The sequence below is a fragment of the Somniosus microcephalus genome, unplaced genomic scaffold (assembly GCF_052327205.1).
Source record: "Somniosus microcephalus isolate GS21.2 unplaced genomic scaffold, FLI_Smic_1.0 unresolved_chr1, whole genome shotgun sequence".
NCBI lineage: Eukaryota > Metazoa > Chordata > Chondrichthyes > Squaliformes > Somniosidae > Somniosus > Somniosus microcephalus.
The window spans coordinates 151,492,587-151,511,686 of NW_028225179.1; the positions used below are offsets into that span (position 1 = coordinate 151,492,587).

Sequence of the window (19,100 nt, forward strand, 5' to 3'; positions counted from 1 at the left end):
TGAGTTAGTGCCTTCAGGAGAGGAGAAATTTAGTTAGGATTTTTTAAAATATAAAACGATTTCTAAGTTCTCACATACCTGATATCTGGAGATGGGCCTCTCGTTTTTTGTTCAATAACCAGTTTTGCATGAAACATAAAAACTTGTTTACAGAATCACTTGTTACATCAATATGATGACTCTGGACAGCAATGAGGCCTCTGGAGTCCTTTATGAATTCTGTTTCAGACTGTGCGGTCACATCTTGTCCATTCCCATCCACCCACCATAGCTCTGGCTCAGGATACCATCCATCAGATTTACACACAACTCGAACTCCTTGTTTGTTGTTTTCCTCCAGGTGAATCCAAGGCCGGTGTCCAAAACCTGCAATTAGGATCAAAAATATTACTCATTTTTATTGTTAAATGTGCAATTGCAACAATCTACAATAATTTTAGTCTGTTAAAGTTAATATAGGACAACCTATTCCTCCATTGACTGACCCAAGTATTAAAATCAGTGGGGGTAATTTTAACTTCGCCGATAGTGTAAAACAGACAATATCGGATTGGCCTCATGATGTGACAAACTCTTCTTCCACCACCACGTCTGTGCCTTCTCTTTCAGGCAGGAGCAGTCTGTCTGTGAACCTGAATCAGACCACTTTTCCTGTCTCCAGCACTCTCAATCATTCTGGACTCCTTCATCTTGCCTTCACTCAATCTCTTCATCAACAACTGCTGCAATATCACCATTTTCTGTTTCTTTAAATTTATTTCCCTCTCAGCATTGCTGATCATCTTCCAAAATTCGCTGGAATCTGGAACTGTACCCATGGATTGGAGGGTAGCTAATGTTACCCCACTATTCAAAAAGGGTGGTAAAGAGAAAGCGGGAAATTACAGATCGGTAAGCCTGACATCGGTAGTGGGGAAAATGCGAGAGTCCATTATAAAGGATGTAATAGCTGAGCACTTGGAAAGCAGTGACAGGATCGGACAAAGTCAGCATGGGTTTACAGAAGGTAAATCGTGCTTGACTAATCCACTGGAATTTTTTGAGGATGTAACTGGGAAAATAGATAAGGGAGAACCAGTAGATGTGGTGTATTTGGACTTTCAAAAGGCTTTCGATAAGGTCCCGCATAAGAGATTAGCGTGTAAAGTTAAGGCACATGGGATTGGGGGCAAGGTATTGACTTGGATAGAGAACTGGTTGGCGGACAGAAAGCAGAGAGTAGGAATTAACGGGTCTTTTTCCGAGTGGCAGGCAGTGACTAGTGGGGTACCGCAGGGATCGGTCCTTGGACCCCAGCTATTCACAATATACATTAATGATCTAGATAAGGGAACTAGATGTAATATCTCCAAGTTTGCAGATGACACAAAGCTGGGTGGGTGTGTGTGCTGCGAGGAGGATACCGAGAAACTCCAGGATGATTTGGACAGGTTGGGTGATTGGGCAGAAGCGTGGCAGATGCAATATAACGTGGATAAATGCGAGGTTATCCACTTTGGTGTCAAAAACAGAAAGGCAGTCTATTATCTGAATGGCAATAGATTGGGAGAAGGGGCAGTGCAACGAGACCTGGGTGTCCTTGTGCACCAGTCGCTGAAGGTAAGCATGCAGGTGCAGCAGGCGGTGAAGAAGGCAAATGGTATGTTGGCCTTCATAGCGAAAGGGTTTGAGTACAGGAGCAAGGATGTCCTGCTGCAGTTGTACAGGGCCTTGGTTAGACGACACCTTGAGTACTGTGTGCAGTTTTGGTCACCTTATCTGAGGAAGGATGTTCTTGCCATGGAAGGAGTTCAGCGAAGATTCACAAGGCTGATCCCTGGGATGGCAGGAATGACGTATGAGGAGAGATTGTGTCGATTGGGCTTATACTCGCTGGAGTTTAGAAGAATGAGAGGGGATCTCATCGAAACTTATAAAATTCTGACAGGTCTGGACAAACTAGATGCAGGTAGAATGTTCCCGATGGTCAGAGAGTCCAGAACCAGGGGTCACAGTCTAAGGATAAGGGGTAAGCCATTTAGGACAGAGATGAGGAAGAATTTCTTCACCCAGAGAGTGGTGAACCTGTGGAATTCTCTACCACAGAAGGCGGTTGAGGCCAAGTCTTTAAATATATTCAAGAAGGAGTTAGATATATTTCTTAGAGCTAAAGGTATCAAGGGATATGGGGAGAAGGCAGGTACGTGGTACTGAGTTTGGATGATCAGCCATGATCTCATCGAATGGCGGAGCAGGCTCGAGGGGCCGAATGGCCTACTGCTCCTATCTTCTATGTTTCACTTGTAGCTTTCTGTTCCATTCCAGATACCATCAAACACACCAAGAAAGAGGCCACTGATGTTGTCTGGCAGAAGGGCCTCTGACAGGCTGAGGCTGAACATCAATTGTCTGACGACTCCCCCCATCTAATTACAGACCATGACCCCACGACCAAACACCATATCATAATCTCCCAGTGTTACCAAACTCATCCCTTCCAGAGACCTCCCTCCCCCACCCCATCATGCTTCCAATCTTATTGTTCCCCAACCCCGCAGCCAGTTTCCAATTCCTCCCCAAGATACACAAATAGCAGTGTCTTGGCAGATGGATTATTGAAGCTTGCTGCTGTCCCACTAGACCAATATCCTCTGACCTTAACTCTTGTCCAGTCTGTACCCACCTACATCTGTGACTCTTCAGATACCCTCTGCCACTGACGATTTCACGTTTTCCGCCAATCATTTCCTTTTACAGGAAACTTTCTGGTATCCGGCACTGACGGGACCGAGCTGGTGCCGGTCGATCAACACTGCTGGAAAAACGAGCGCTAATGTTAAAACATACGGAGCTTCTGAGCTCCGTCTGAAGCAACAAACCCTGTTGCTCAGCAACAGCTTCAATACAGTCGGCGCAGCTTGCAAGCGTCTCTGTAGCTAAGCAACAGCTTCAGTTAGACGCTTGCAGAGCCAGGACTGGAGAAAAAAAGCAACGAAAAGTAAAAAAACTTATCTGAGCCGACTCCTGAATTTTGCCGGTGGATAGAGCATTCTCCTCCGGTTAAACGAAAGTTTCCTGTACAATGCACAGTCCCTCAACATCTCCATCCCTCACCAGGTATGACTCCAATCACAGGAGAGTTATCAGCTTATCCGCATTGACTTCAGTTTTACTAGGGCTCCTTGGTGCCACACTTGGCCGAATGCTGCCTTATGTCAAGGGTAATCACTCTCATCTCACCTGTGGAATTCATGTTGACGACTCCTTCCATCAATTTACTGATGATTGGAAGTAGGCCGATAGGGTAGTAATTGGCCAGGTTTGATTTGTCCTGCTTTTTGTGCACAGGACATACCTGGGCAATTTTCCACATTGTCGATTGTCCACAATCAAATACAGATAGGAAACCGGCATTGTGGGCCACACTTTAGCCAGGGTATTGTCCTGGTAAAGAAGTATACCCATGTCATGGAGGTTGACTTTTCATGGGGTGTAAGTCAAGAGGAAGTACAGGAATTTCTGGCATCACCTCTTCAAAGTTGGCACCAGTAACTTGTGGACACACAAAGCACCTTCCCCCTTTCCTTTGGAATTTTGCTTTGTCTGCAAAATGAGGCAGAGATGCCTCAGAAATGCCATACAAGGCCCATGAATTTCCACCCAATTATATTTAAAACATGAACTGTGCAACTGAATTATATTAACGGAGTGATTAGCGACAGTGTGAATACTTCTGGTTTTCAGTCGACCCAATGACATAACCCTTCTGTACATGAACCAGGCCACCTGATGACATCTTTCTCTGTACATGGACAAAAGGTTTCCACTGGTGACATCATGCCAGTTCATGGGGTCACATATTTGAATGGGCTTAAAAGTGAATTGCTGAGTAGGCCTGGTGTTGTCTGAATTCGGGAATGTTAGCACTGTGCATTGTCTGAACTCGGGAGTGTTAGTGCTGTGCGTTGTCTGAACTCGGGTGTGTTAGCGCTGTGTGTTGTCTGAACTCGGGAATGTTAGCGCTGTGTGTTGTCTGAACTCGGGTGTGTTAGTGCTGTGCATTGTCTGAACTCGGGAGTGTTAGTGCTGTGCGTTGTCTGAACTCTGAAGGATTATGCCTGCACTGTCACTAGACATTGGTATCTCTGCATAGTCGAGCAGAGCTTGAAGTCGTCACTGCCTGCCTGGAGCGTGAGTACCACTGGCTGGATCAAATGCCAGGCAGAATGCTGGGTGAGTGGTGTCCAATTACACCCCCCACTTCACTGTGTTGTCTGTACACTAGGGGACATGACCTTATTTTAATTGCAGAGTGGTATATATTTCCAGTCTGTGCCCATTTTGAATTATTAGCAAAAATCTTGAATTTTCCAGTAAATTGTTTGTGGTTTTCATTTTCAAATAACCTGGAGCTTGCTAATTGTCATTTATGATTTTAAAAGATGCTGCAATTTGAATATTGTGCCTCATACCCATCACACATTAGTAGTTTCCAACTAGAGGGACTAACCTCCAACTCGTAGATCTATCACTGCTTCCGCATGGTATGTTTTGGAGTCAATAAAACACGTGTAGCTCCCTTCATCTGATGCTTTTATCTTCCTCAGTTTGAGAGAGGCATTTCCACAGGGAAACTCATCTTTAAAAAGTTACGTCCTCCCTTGATAAGCTTTGTCCTGCACATCAGTTCGATCCTGTCCACCGATGTATAAATGTACTGGCGAAGCAGAGTCTGATGTCAACCATCGAACCTCCAGGTTATCCAGAGATATATCTGGTACCAGTTGGCACTCTAATACAACATCTTCACCAACAGTGACTATGATGGGATAGTCTGGTACAAGCACACGGAATCTCTCTGGTAAAATATAACATTTTAAACAGCGTCAACACTCTTACTGAAGGAACAAATTTAATCTTCAGGGAGATATTTTAAAGGAAACAAATAAAATTCAATTTTTAGTGTGACTAATTCTTCCAAAAATCATTAATCTGGAAAATAAATTTGCAATAAAAGGGACAGAACTTTATAAAAACAATAACTGTTCCCTCTTGTGTTATTTACACATTTACTAGCTCACTAAATACAGTGTATATAAATAGGTAGCAGTGATAAAAGGGTAATCTGACCATTAATCTCAGACTTGCACTCAGGTAGAATGGTACAATGGTGGAAGTTAGTTAAACTCCCTCTCTTAGGATATTTGGGTTTGAGGAAGCTGGGAAGGCGGCGGCAAGAGATTGTTTAAAATTTTTCGTAATTTTAGTAGCCATTTTGTGAGTAACAAGAAGAAATGAATCATGAATAGGATCCTGGCGGTTTCAGGCAGCATGAAACTGCTAAATGATCAGCCATGATCTCATTAAATGGTGGAGCAGGCTCGAGGGGCTGAATGGCCTACTCCTGCTCCTATCTTCTATGTTTCTATGATTTGCACCGGGGGAAAACAACAAGTCACGATTTTCTCATCACCTAATGCAACAACCCAACTCCAGCGATTTCTGGGTAACTCAGTTAGTGTTTACACTTCTACTTAACATGGAAGAAATTCCAGGTGGTGGCACTGACTCTGAAGCAATTCCCAGGCACAAGAAGCAGTATATTCAGCTCCATTACTGGTATTCCGAGCAGACTTTTTGAATGAGACATTCAGCTGACTTGTTTCCAGATTAATGTGTTCCTCAGTTTTGCTTCTAATTCTGAACAAACAGCTTCTCCGTATACACTTCAATTTTCTTTAAACCCACTTTTAAGCTGATTTTTGCTACATTCGAGGCTGACTTCAGTACTTGAGCCGACACTTCAGTGCAGTACTCAGGGAGTGTTGTAGTGTTGGAGCTGCTGCCTTTTTGATGAGACATTAAACCGAAGCCCAGTCTGTCTGCCTGTTGGTGGGTGTAAAGGATCCCGTGACACTATTTAAAGAAGAATCGTGAATTCTCCCAGTGTCCTGGCCAACATTCCTCCCTCAACTCACACCAAGAACAGATTATCTGGTCAATTAACACATTTACTGTTTCTGTGACCTTACTGTGTACAAATCGGCTGCCACATTTGCCTACATTGTTGGGTTTGTTTTCTCCAGAAAAGAGAAATTGGTTCATTTAACTGAAGTGTACAAGATTATGAAGAGAATTTTTAAACTGGTTGGTCCTGATTAAATCATTCAACATACTGAAGACTTTAATACTCAGGACAGAAATGTGGATTTAGGAGTACAAGGAAAGGCAGGTGGAACTTTTTCACCCTTGGAGTGAGAGAGCCGGGGCAATAATGAGAAAGAAAAACTACAAATGATGGAAATCTGAAACAACAGAACATGCTGGAAATACACAGCAGGTCCATCAGCATCGACGAAGAGAAAGGACAAGCTCAGGTGCTGTGTGTGTATACCCGTTGTCATGGCCTTCCCTAATAACTCACTCCACATAGAGTTGTGTAAGAAGAAGCTAGTGAACGCCATTGAAGCAGACTGTATAATGGCTTCAAGAGACATTTCTGGAGAGGGATCAGAGTGAGGGATGCATAGGAACATAAGAACATAAGAAATAGGAGCAGGAGTCGGCCATTTGGCCCCTCGAGCCTGCTCCGCCATTTAATGAGATCATGGCTGATCTGATCTTGGGCTCAGCTCCATTTCTCTGCCCGCTCCCCATAACCCATCACTCCCGTATTGTTCAACAATCTGTCTATCTCCACCTTAAATATATTCAATGACCCAGCCTCCACAGCTCCCTGGGGCAGAGAATTCCACAGATTTACGACCCTCCGAGAGAAGAAATTCCTCCTCATCTCAGTTTTAAATGGGCGACCCCCTTATTCTGAAACTATGCCCCCTAGTTCTAGATTCCCCCAGGAGGGGAAACATCTTCTCTGCATCTACCTTGTCGAGCCCCCTCAGTATCTTATGTTTCAGTAAGATCACCTCTCATTCTTCTAAACTCCAATAAGTATAGGCCCAGCCTGCTCAACCTTTCTTCATAAGTCAATCCCTTCATCTCAGGAATCAACCTCGTGAACCTTCTCTGAACTGCCTCCAATGCAAGTATATCCCTCCTTAAATAAAGAGACCAAAACTGTACGCAGTACTCCAAGTGTGGTCTCACCAACACCCTGTACAGTTGTAGCAGGATTTTCCTGCTTTTATACTCCAGCCCCCTTGCAATAAAGGCCAACATTCAATCTGCCTTCCTGATTACTTGCTGTACCTGCATGCTAACTTTTTGTGTTTCATGTACAAGGACCCCCAGGTCCCTCTGTACTGCAGCATTTTGTAATCTCTCCCCATTTAAATAATAATTTGCTTTTTTCTTTTTCTTACCAAAGTGGATAACCTCACACTTTCCCACTTTATACTCCATCTGCCAAATGTTTACCCACTCACTTAGCCTGTCTATATCCCATTGCAGATTCTGTGTGTCCTCTTCACAACTTGCATTCCCACCTATCTTTGTATCGTCAGCAAATTTAGCTACATTACACTCGGTCCCTTCATCCAAGTCATTCATATAGATTGTAAATAGTTGAGGCCCCAGCATTGATCCCCGTGGCACCCCACTAGTTACAGTTTGCCAACCGGAAAATGACCCATTTATCCCGACTCTCTGCTTTCTGTTAGTTAGTCAATCCTCTATCCATGCTAATATATTACCCCCAACCCCGTGACCTCTTACCTTGTGCAGTAACCTTTTATGTGGCACCTTATCGAATGCCTTCTGGAAATCCAAATACACCACATCCACTGATTCCCCTTTATCCACCCTGCTCGTTACATCCTCAAAGAACTCCAGCAAATTTGTCAAACATGATTTCCCTTTCATAAAACCATGCTTGACTGTATTATGATTTTCTAAATGTCCTGCTACTGCTTCCTTAATAATGGACTCCAGCATTTCCCCAATGACAGATGTTATGCTAACTGGTCTATAGTTTCCTGTTTTCTGTCTCCCTCCCTTCTTAAATAGGGGCATTACATTTGCAGTTTTCCAATCGCTGGGACATCTCCAGAATCCAGGGAATTTTGGTAGATTGCAACCAATGCATCCACTGTCTCTGCAGCCACTTCTTTTAAGACCCTACGATGCAGGCCATCAGGTCCAGGGGACCTGTCCACCTTTAGTCCCATTATTTTACCGAGTACTTTTTCTTTAGTGATAGTGATTGTTTTAAGTTCTCCCCCCTCCCTATAGCCCCTTGATGATGTGTTATTGGGATGGTTTTTGTGTCTTCTACCGTAAAGACTGATACAAAATATTTGTTCAAAGTCTCTGCCATTTCCCTGTTCTCCATTATTAATTGCCCAGTCTCATCCTCTAAGGGACCAACATTTACTTTAGCTACTCTCTTCCTTTTTATATACCTGTAGAAGCTCTTACTATCGGTTTTTAAATTTTTGCTATTTTACTCTCATAATCCATCTTATCTCTATTATTTTTTAGTCACCCTTTGCTGGTTTTAAAAAAGTTCCCAATCCTCTGGCCTTCCACTAATCTTGGCAACATTGTAAGCCTTTGTTTTCAATTTGATACCATCCTTTACTTCCTCAGTCAGGCACGGATGGTTCTCCCTCCTCTAAGTCTTTCCTTCTCGCTGGAATATATATTTTTTGAGTTATGAAATATCTCCTTAAATGTCTGCCATTGCTTATCAACCATCTTACCCTTTAATCTATTTTCCCAGTCCACTTTAGCCAACTCTGCCTTCATACATTTGTAATTGCCTTTATTTAAGATCAGGACACTGGTTTGAGACCCAACTTTCTCACCCTCCAATTGAATTTGAAATTCAACCATGCTATGATCACTCTTTCCTAGAGAATCCTTTACTACGAGATCATTTATTAATCCTGTCTCATTACACAGTACCAGATCTAAGATAGCCTGTTCCCTGGTTGGTTCCACAATGTATTGTTCTAGGAAACCATCCCGGATACAGTCTATGAACTCTTCCTCGAGGCCAATTTGATTTGTCCAATCAATATGAAGATTAAAATCGCCCATGATTATTGCTGTACCTTTCTTACAAGCCTCCATTATTTCTTGATTTATACTCTGTCCAATGGTGTAATTACTGTTGGGGGCCTATAGACTACGCCCACCAGTGACTTCTTTCCTTTATTATTTCTTACCTCCACCCAAACTGATTCTATATCTTGCCCTTCTGAGCCAATATCATTTCTCACTTCTGCACTGATCTCACCCTTTATTAACATAGCTACCCCACCTCCTTTTCCTTTCTGTCTATCCTTCTGAAATGTCAAATACCCCTGAATATTCAGTTCCCAGCCTTGGTCACATTGCAACCATATCTCTGTAATGGCTATCAGATCATACCCATTTATATCTATTTGTGCCATCAACTCATCTATCTTCTTACGAATGCTGCGTGCATTCAGATAAAAAGCTTTTAATTTTGTCTTTTTACTATTTTTCCGTGCTTTGACCCCACTTTCTGATGCACTCTTATTGTTGTACGTTCTGTCCCTTCCTGTCACACTCTGGTTACCCCCATCGCTACTCTGCTCTATTGCCTTCTCCTTTCTCTTTGACTTTTTAAATTCCCGCTCACCTGAGCCCTCTCCCCCACTATTTAGTTTAAAGCCCTCTCTATAGCCCTAGTTACTTGATTCGCCAGGACACTAGTCCCAGCATGGTTCAAGTGAAGCCCGTCCCAACGGAACAGCTCCCTTTTACCCCAGTACTGGTGCCAATACCCCATGAATCTAAACCCATTTCTCCCACACCAGTCTGAGCCACACGTTCATCTCTCTGATCTTATTTACCCTATGCAAATTTGCTCGTGGCTCAGGTAGTAATCCAGAGATTATTACCTTTGTAGTTCTGCTTTTTAATTAAGCCCCTAGCTGCTCATACTCCCTCAGCAGAAACACTTTCTCTGTTCTACCTATGTCATTGGTACCTATGTGGACCACGACAACTGGATCTTTCCCCTCCCACTCCAAGTTCCTCTCCAGCCCAGAGGAGATGTCCTTAACCCTGGCAGGCAACACAGCCTTCAGGACTCACGCTCTGGCTGCAGAGAACAGTATAGGTGTAGGTGGGTTTCATCCATGAAAAAGGGCCCTTGTTTGGGCCTAATGGCCTTTTCCGGTTTGTGAAATCTCCGACTATAAATGAGCTAAGTGGATGAAGATACTGACACCTTGTTTTGTAACAAGTGTAAGATTTACATTAACCATTCCATTCCTTACCCAACATTACAGGATGAAGACCAAGTAGGAACACAAAACTAAAGCATCTTCCTTTCATCTTTGTAAAGAACTGGTTGAAGTTTTTCCACCTGAAAAGATAATTTCTTGTTATATTTCTTAATTTCAGTGCTGTAGCAATGCCTCTTAAGTGTATTAACGCATTCTTTGAATTCCGTTCTCTGCTCTTATAACTGAGGCGTAACCCATTTAAAATAAGTCAGTTAACACTTCTATCAAATAATGGAGAGTGGAATTTCAGTCAAACGCCTTAAGCATTTGTATGACAATACCCCACTGCATAATTTCAGGGTTGACATTAGTTACTTGTGCCTTGTTCATGTTTTTGAATAAGTTTGGTTTTCCCTAAATATTCTAATTCAAAAGTTATGCAGTTTACAGACTTCCTTGTTTTAGAAAAGAAGGCACATTCCTCAGCAAGATGATTCTGCAGAGAAACACTGAACGAGAAAGAGGTCCAAGAGTATTACAGTGGATAAAGCTGTGAAATCATCATCACTGTGTTAAACTGCAGCAAAAAGTCTGATAACCTAAAAATTGTTGCCCTTCAGAAGGTACAGAAAAAAACAACAAAAACGATTCCAGGCATCAGGAATTTAGACTGTGAGGAAAGGTCGGAGAAGTTGTGAAGTTGTTTCCTTTGGAATTGGGGAGACTTTGGAGGTGATGTCATTTCATTTTACAGGATTAAAATGGAAATTGATAAAACTGATTGAGACAATTTGCTCAATATAGTGAAAAATTCAAATACTGAGAGCATAGGTTAGAATTAGAAAGTTAGGAGTAGAAAGCAAAGTCACTCTGGACCACTTCATTCACAGGTTAATCCAGAGAATGAGAATTCAAATCCCACCATGGCAGTTTGAGAATTTTGATTTTTTTCTTGTCTCAGTAATATAGCAAAACTGTTAGAGGGAGGCTTTAGGACATCATTACAAACTGCTGCTGCTGTCCCAGCCTCTTTCAGTCTCATACTGGTCTAATATTGCTGCAGCGAGGACAGATGCTCAAAACAGTCAACACTAAACCCACTCCTGTGATGGCCCAACAAGTTTATTCAGTCATCATACAAACCAGAACCGTCCTAAGTTTGATCCCTGGCCTGTAATGTGTTAATTGATCTTAGCCAGGACAAGGACCAAAGTACTACAATTGGCCTCACTGCCCCTAGGTAAGGAGGAGAAAGATCAGCCAAATCTTTATCATTATGCTGGAAGTGCACAGGCTAGGGACAAGATCAGGCTTGGCTGTGATACCTGTATGGCAAATAGCCTGCCAGCATTCACGGTCAAGGGTTACACATGAATAATGGCCACTTGGATGAGATACTGGAGGGTGACTGGCACCAACACAACCATTTCAAGGAAAGGAGAAAATAAACAATTACATCTGAACAACATTGGATCAAACAGATGGTAATGAAAGTAGGAGAAGCTGGAAGTAGAACTGGATTTCTCAAGCACATTCTGCCCTATTTGTCAGCTAAGTGTTCTCGAAAGCCTACGTCTGTCTAGTCATCGCAAGAATCCTCCTCAATCGCCTTCTCCCAGTGGCTGAAGAGCTCCTCCCAGAGTCGCAATGCGAATTCCACCCTCTAAGGGGCACAATGGACATGATCTTCACTGCGCATCAACTACAAGAGAAATGCAGGGAACAGCACCAACCGCTGTACATGGCCTTCTTTGACCTCACAAAGGCCTTCGACACCGTCAACCGCGAGGGATTATGGAGTGTCCTCCTCAAATTCGTCTGCCCTCAATAGTTTGTCACCATCCTCCGTCTGCTTCACGACAACATGCAAGCCATGATCCTGACCAACGGATCCACCACAGACCCAATTCACATACGGACTGGGCTCAAGCAAGGCTGTGTCATCGCACTAACACTCTTCTCGATCTTCCTGGCTGCAATCTCTCACCCTCAGTAAGCTCCCCGCTGGAGTGGAGCCAAGCTACAGAACAAACGGGAAACTGTTCAACCTCCGTCGCCTCCAGTCCAGATCAAAGGTCGTCCCATCCTCTGTCACCGAATTACAGTATGCAGACAACACTTGCGTCTGCGCACACTCTGAGGTCGAACTCCAAACCATCGTCAACACCTTCACCGAAGCGTACGAGAGCATAGGCCTTACACTAAACATCCGTAAGACAAAGGTCCTCTACCAACCTGCCCCCACCACACAGTACTGCTCCCCGATTATCAAAATCCATGACGAGGCCTTGGGCAACGTGGACCACTTTCCATACCTCAGGAGCCTACTGTCAACAAGGGCAGACGTCGATGACGAAGTCCAACACCGCCTTCAGTCGCCTGAGGAAGAGAGTGTTTGAAGACCAGGACCTCAAACCCGGCACCAAGCTCATAGTCTACAGAGCAGTAATGATTCCCACCCTCCTGTATGCTTCAGAGACATGGACCATGTACAGCAGGCACCTCAAATCACTGGAGAGGTACCACCAACGCTGTCTCCGCAAGATCCTGCAAATCCATTGGCAAGATAGGTGCACCAACGTCAGTGTTCTCGCTCAGGCCAACATCCCCAGCATCAAAGCTTTGACCCTGCTCGATCAGCTCCGATGGACTGGCCACATCTTCCGCATGCCAGATACGAGACTCCCAAAACAAGCGCTCTACTCGGAGCTCCGACGCGGCAAGAGAGCCCCAGGTGGGCAGAGGAGACGCTTCAAGAACACCCTCAAAGCCTCCTTGAAAAAGTGCAACATCCCCACCGACACCTGGGAATCCCTGGCACAGACTGCACAAAGTGGAGGAGAAGCATCCAGTAAGGCGCCGAATACCTCGAGTCTCTTGGCAGGGAGCAAGCAGAAGCCAAGCGCAAACAGTGGAAGGAGCACACGTCAACCCAAGCACTTCACCCACCTGCCCCTTCAACCACCGTCTGCCCCACCTGTGACAGAGACAGTAGGTCCCACATTGGACTCATCAATCACCTGAGAACTAATTTTTAATGTGGAAGCAAGTCGTCCTTGGTTCCGAGGGACTGCCTAAGAAGAACGGGGCGCTGCGGCCCATTTAACAGGAAATCTCACTTCCTTCTGAATTCAATCCAATCGAAAGCCACGCAGCCCAGGGGAGCAGGGAATTCCTGCACATTAGAGTTTGAAAGTCGCTGCTGGAAACATATAAACCCCAGTATCCGGTCAGGAAGACCAGAGGAGGCAACGATTCCCTTCTCGTCTACCCCTGCAGAAGCCCCCGCCTCTTCCCATTATCCTGAATGGGGCCGCCTGCTCCCCCTGGTCAGGTAAAGAATCGAAGATTCTCCCCGGGACCTGCCCTCAAGGGCCTGTAGGGCGGGACTGAGTAGCGGATTTCACGCTCACTGATCCCCGGTGATAAATCCGAAAGTGAACCCTTTATCCCAGTGATTCTCACCAACTCCCGGTGTGGTGAAATATTCCGGAGCCCACTGACCTGTCCAACACTTTGAGCAGCCGCTTTCCTTCTCACTGGGACTCTCCTTACCCAGAACTTGCTGCCGGCACCTTGTCCCCGCTCATCTTCGGTGAGTTTGTAACCTGTGCACAGGAACAATTTGTAATAAGCGGGATCAGAGCGGGCCACTCTCTTTAATGTGGAGTTAATGGACACACAACAGGAACAGCAGCCGCTCGGGGGAGAAAGAAAAGTAATTTTAAATTCCACAAAATGGATACAATAATGGGCGGGACCGAGAGCGTCAAACTCTGCGAGGGATTGGTAGGTACATCGGTATAACTGCAACTCATTGAGATACCTGCAGCTCCAAGTTGCCTTTTCTTAATGAAACTATAAGGAGACACTGAGTCAGTTAACACTTCTACTCAAATAATGGAGAGTGGAATTTCAGACAAACTCCTTAAGCATTTGAGCGACAATATCCCACTGCATAATTTCAGGGTTGACATTTGTTACTTGTGCCTTGTGCATGTTTTTGAATAAGTTTGGTTTTTTACCTAAAACATTCTAATTAAAAAGTTATAGTTTACAGACTTTCTTGTTTTAGAAAAGTAGGCACATTCCTCAGCAAAATGATTCTCATAAATACTGCACAGAAACACTGAACGAGAAAGAGGTCCAGGAGTATTACACTGGATAAAGCTGTGAAATCATCATCATTGTTTTAAACTGCAGGAAAAAGGCTGATAACAAATATTGTTGCCCTTTAGAAGGTACAGAAAAAACAACAAAAACGATTCCAGGCATCAGGAATTTACACTGTGAGGAAAGGTCGGAGAAGTTGTGGAGTTGTTTCCTTTGGAAATGGGGAGACTTTGAGGTGATGTCATTTCATTTTACAGGATTAAAATGGAAATTGATGAAACTCATTGAGACAATTTGCTCAATATAGTGAAAAATCCAAACACCGAGAGCATAGGTTAGAATTAGAAAGTTAGGAGTAGAAAGCAAAGTCACTCTGGACCACTTCATTCACAGGTTAAGAGTGTTGTGGAGTAAGTACCAGAGAAGGGGGTACAGTGATGTCATGGTTAGGATATTGGCCTCGTAATCCAGAAGTTTGGACCAATAATCCAGGGAATGAGAATTCAAATCTCACCATGGCAGTTTGAGAATTTGAATTCATGTTTTGTTAAACTGTGGAAATAAAAAGCTGACATAAGTAAAAGTGAACAGGAAGCTGTCGGCTTGTTGTAAAAACCCAACTGATTCACTAATGTCCCCGGGGAGGAGACCAGCCTCCTTACCAGATCTGGTCTATATGCAGCTCCAATCCCACATCAATGCCAACAGCCAACACATCCCAAGAATGCATAAATTAAAAAAGGCAAATTGAAGTGAACTATAAATGGGATCAAGGGATAAATAGATGTATTTCTGAAGGATACGGTGAGAAGGTGGATAGGTGGTGTTGATCTCTGAGAAAAGGATGGGCTTGTTGCACCTGATGTACTTTTCCTTACTCCTGATGGTACAAAATTCCTTCATTTCTCCCTGTCCCTCTTTTTCCCCTGAAAGGATTTGTCAGGCATTCGGATCGGGTTTTTGGTCACATGTACTGTCTGAGACACTTGTGCAATGCCCCGATTATTCATCCCCGATTCCACCAGCTTCATGTGAGCCAAGTCCTGTCCTTCTCCCTCCATAATGCACCTCATCCCCCAACACCCCTCCACTTGTCTCAGTAATATAGCAAAACTGTTAGAGGGAGGCGTTAGGACATCATTACAAGCTGCTGCTGCTGTCCCAGCCTCTCTCAGTCTCATACTGGTCTAATATTGCTCGTGCAAGGACAGATGCTCAAAACAGTCAACACTAAACCCACTCCTGTGATGCCCAACAAGTTTATCCAGTAATCATACAAACCAGAAAAGCTTGATCCCTGGCCTGTAATGTGTTAACTGATCTTAGCCAGGACAAGGACCAAAGTACTACAATTGGCCTCACTGCCCCTAGGTAAGGAGGAGAAAGATCAGCCAAATCTACCATTCCTGATCTTTATCATTATGCCGGAAGTGTACACAGAACAGAACACAGAAACCCCACAGTGCAGATAGAGGCCATTTCGGCCCATCGAGCCTGTACCGACACATATCCCACCCGATCCCCGTAACCCCTACACCAACACATATCCCACCCTATCCCGTAGCCCCACGTATTTAATCCCCCTAACACTAAGGGTCAATTTATCATAGCCAATCAACCTAACCCGCACATCTTTGGACTGTGGGAGGAAACCGGAGCACCCGGAGGAAACCCACGCAAACACGGGGAGAATGTGCAAACTCCACACAGTCACCCGAGGCCGGATTCGAACCCGGGTCCCTGGCGCTGTGAGGCAACAGTGCTAACCACTATGCCACCGTGCTGCCCAGTGTACAGGCTGGGGACAAAATCAGGCTTGGCTGTGATGCCTGTGTGGCCAAATAGCCTGCCAGCATTCAAGGTCAAGGGTTACACATGAATAATGGCCACTTGGATGAGATACTGGTGACTGGCACCAACACAACCATTTCAAGGAAAGGAGAAAATAAACAATTACATCTCAACAACACTGGATCAAACAGGTGGTAATGAAAGTAGGAGAAGCTGGAAGAACGGGATTTCTGAAGCAAATTCTGCCCTATTTCTCAGCTATTTCAGTGTTCTTGAAATCCTACATCTGTCCAGTAATGGGGTGCTGCGGCCCATTTAACAGAAAATCTCACTTCCTTCTGGACTCATTCCAATCGAAAGCCCCGCAGCCCAGGGAATTCCTGCACATTAGAGTTTGAAAGTCGCTGCTGGAAACATATAAACCCCAGTATCCGGTCAGGAAGACCAGAGGAGGCAACGATTCCCTTCTCGTCTACCCCTAGAGAAGCCCCGCCTCTTCCCATATCCTGAATGGGGCCGCCTGCTCCCCCTGGTCAGGTAAAGAACCGAAGATTCTCCCCCGGGACCCGCCCTCAAGGGCCTGTAGGGCGGGACTGAGTAGCGGATTTCACGCTCACTGATCCCCGGTGATAAATCCGAAAGTGAACCCTTTATCCCAGTGATTCTCACCAACTCCCGGTGTGGTGAAATATTCCGGAGCCCACTGACCTGTCCAACACTTTGAGCAGCCGCTTTCCTTCTCACTGGGACTCTCCTTACCCAGAACTTGCTGCCGGCACCTTGTCCCCGCTCATCTTCGGTGAGTTTGTAACCTGTGCACAGGAACAATTTGTAATAAGCGGGATCAGAGCGGGCCACTCTCTTTAATGTGGAGTTAATGGACACACAACAGGAACAGCAGCCGCGCGGGGACTGGAGTGCATAATTAGTTTAGACAACCAAATTTTAATTTGATTGGTGAAGGGTTATTTAAAGGGTTATTGGATTTTTGTTAGTTTATTTGTTAATTTGTTTTGGTTGCAAAAAAGAGGAGGAACAGCAGCCGCTCGGGGGAGAAAGGAATGTAAGTTCCACAAAATGGATACAATAATGGGCGGGACCGAGAGAGTGAAACTGTGCAAGGGATTGGTGGGTGCTTCGGTATAACTGCAACTCATTGAGGTATCTGCAGCTCCAAGTTGCCTTTTCAGAATGAAACTATCAGGAGACACTGAGTCATCAAACGAAAAACCAAACATAAGTGTCCCCTTTTTAGAGGGGCGCAACTAACAACTGAAGCAAAAACGAATTAACTCAAATTGGCCCAGAAATTCGGGTCTCCACGGGTGAGTACGCACGGGGAACTCACGCGTAGGCCCAACGAAAGTGCCGGTTTCGTGCATGCACTGTGCATGCGCCGGAAAACCGACACTTCTGTTCCCCTGAAAGAAGGGGTTCAGAGGTGGAACACGTGCGCCGGAGAGGCAGTGTGTGCGCATCGAACCTATGTTTTTTTTTGCAGGTTTCTCCGGGAGGGTAAGTCTCCAGGAGTTCCACATGTAAAAAGCAGGCGCAAGGCCTGCTTTTAACAAGGTAAGTGGTGAATTAATTAAAATTAAAACATTTTTTCCACAGGTTTATTATTTATAAGTACTTTAAAGAAAGGTAAGTTTATTTTTAGCCCCGTTAGAAAATGTAATTAATTTTTTCAAAAATTTAAATTATTGTTTAGTTATTTCATGTAATTTATAGTTTATTTTTAAAATGTAATTTTTTTTTTACAATTTGAGGTTTTAGTGATGTTTTGGGGCTTATAGTATTTATATTGTTTTGACAGCTCTTCCTGTCAAACTTATGAATGAAGCATTCCCTGCTACCATTGGCTCTCCATGGTCCACATGATCCCAGGGGACGCATCGAACTGACTGCGCCCCTGGGATACACAAGCACTGTGCGCCGGCAGTTGGAGGAGGCCCAGGATCGGAATCCCATGCGAGCCTACAGCTCAACGGCCAGCGCGCTAGGTAATTGCAGGTCGGGGGCTTGCACCCGCGGGAAACCACCGACCCGAATTTCTGGGCCAATATTATTTGCTTTATCCATCATGCCCTCCAGTCCCTGCGGTGCCCACCGGTCTCTGAAGGCCTCAACATGAGAATTAGGAGCAGGAGTAGGCCATACGTACTGCCCCTCGAGCCTGCTCTGCCATTCAATAAGATCATGGCTGATCCTCGACCTCAACTCCACTTTCCCACATCCTGTGATTCCTCTGGAGTCCAAAAATCTATCGCTCTCAGCCTTGAATATATTCAAGGACTCCGCATCCACAGCACTTTGGAGCAGAGAATTCCACAGATTCACAACCCTCTGAGTGAAGAAATTCCTCACCTCAGTCTTAAATGGGCGACCCCTTATCTTGAAACTATGCCCCCTCGTTCTAGACTCTCCAGCTAGGGGAAACAATCTTTCAGTATTTATCCTGTCAATTCCGCACAGAATATGTTATATGTTTCAATGAGATTCTCCAAAACTCCAGAGAGTATAGGCTCAATCTCTTCTCATCGGACAACCCTCTCATCCCAGGAATCAATCTATTGAACCTTTGTTTTTTTTATTCGTTTATGGGATGTGGGCGTCGCTGGCAAGGCCAGCATTTATTGCCGATCTCTAGTTGCCCCTGAGAAGGTGGTGGTGAGCCACCTTCTTGAACTGCTGCAGTCCGTGTGTTGAAGGTACTCCCATAGTGCTCAGGGAGGGTTCCAGGATTTTGACGCAGCAACGATGAAGGATCGGTGATATACTTCTAAGTCAGGATGGTGTATGAATTAGAGGGAAACTTGGAGGTGGTGGTGTTCCCATGCACCAGCTGCCCTTGTCCTAGGTGGCAGAGGTCGTGGGTTTGGGAGGTGCTGCCGAAGAAGCCTTGGCAAGTTGCTGCAGTGCATCGAGTAGATGGTACACACTGCAGCCATGGTGGAGGGAATAAATGTTTAAGGTGGTGGTGGTGGTGAATGGGTGCCAATCAAGTGGGCTGCTTTGACTTGGATGGTGTCGAGCATTCCATCACACCCCTTACTT

The 19,100-nt window shown here is 44.8% G+C and overlaps 1 pseudogene across 1 annotated transcript in view; it reads right to left on the reverse strand.

Moving 5' to 3' along the window:
- LOC147096259 (butyrophilin-like protein 2) overlaps window positions 1–19,100 on the reverse strand; it is a 397,171-nt pseudogene that overhangs the window by 946 nt on the left and 377,125 nt on the right. Inside the window, exons 2-3 of the transcript XR_015074585.1 lie at window positions 4,490–4,837; window positions 79–366 (exon numbers count right to left, since the gene is read on the reverse strand). The product of XR_015074585.1 is annotated as a butyrophilin-like protein 2 (transcript). The remainder of the gene's footprint in view (window positions 1–78; window positions 367–4,489; window positions 4,838–19,100) is intronic.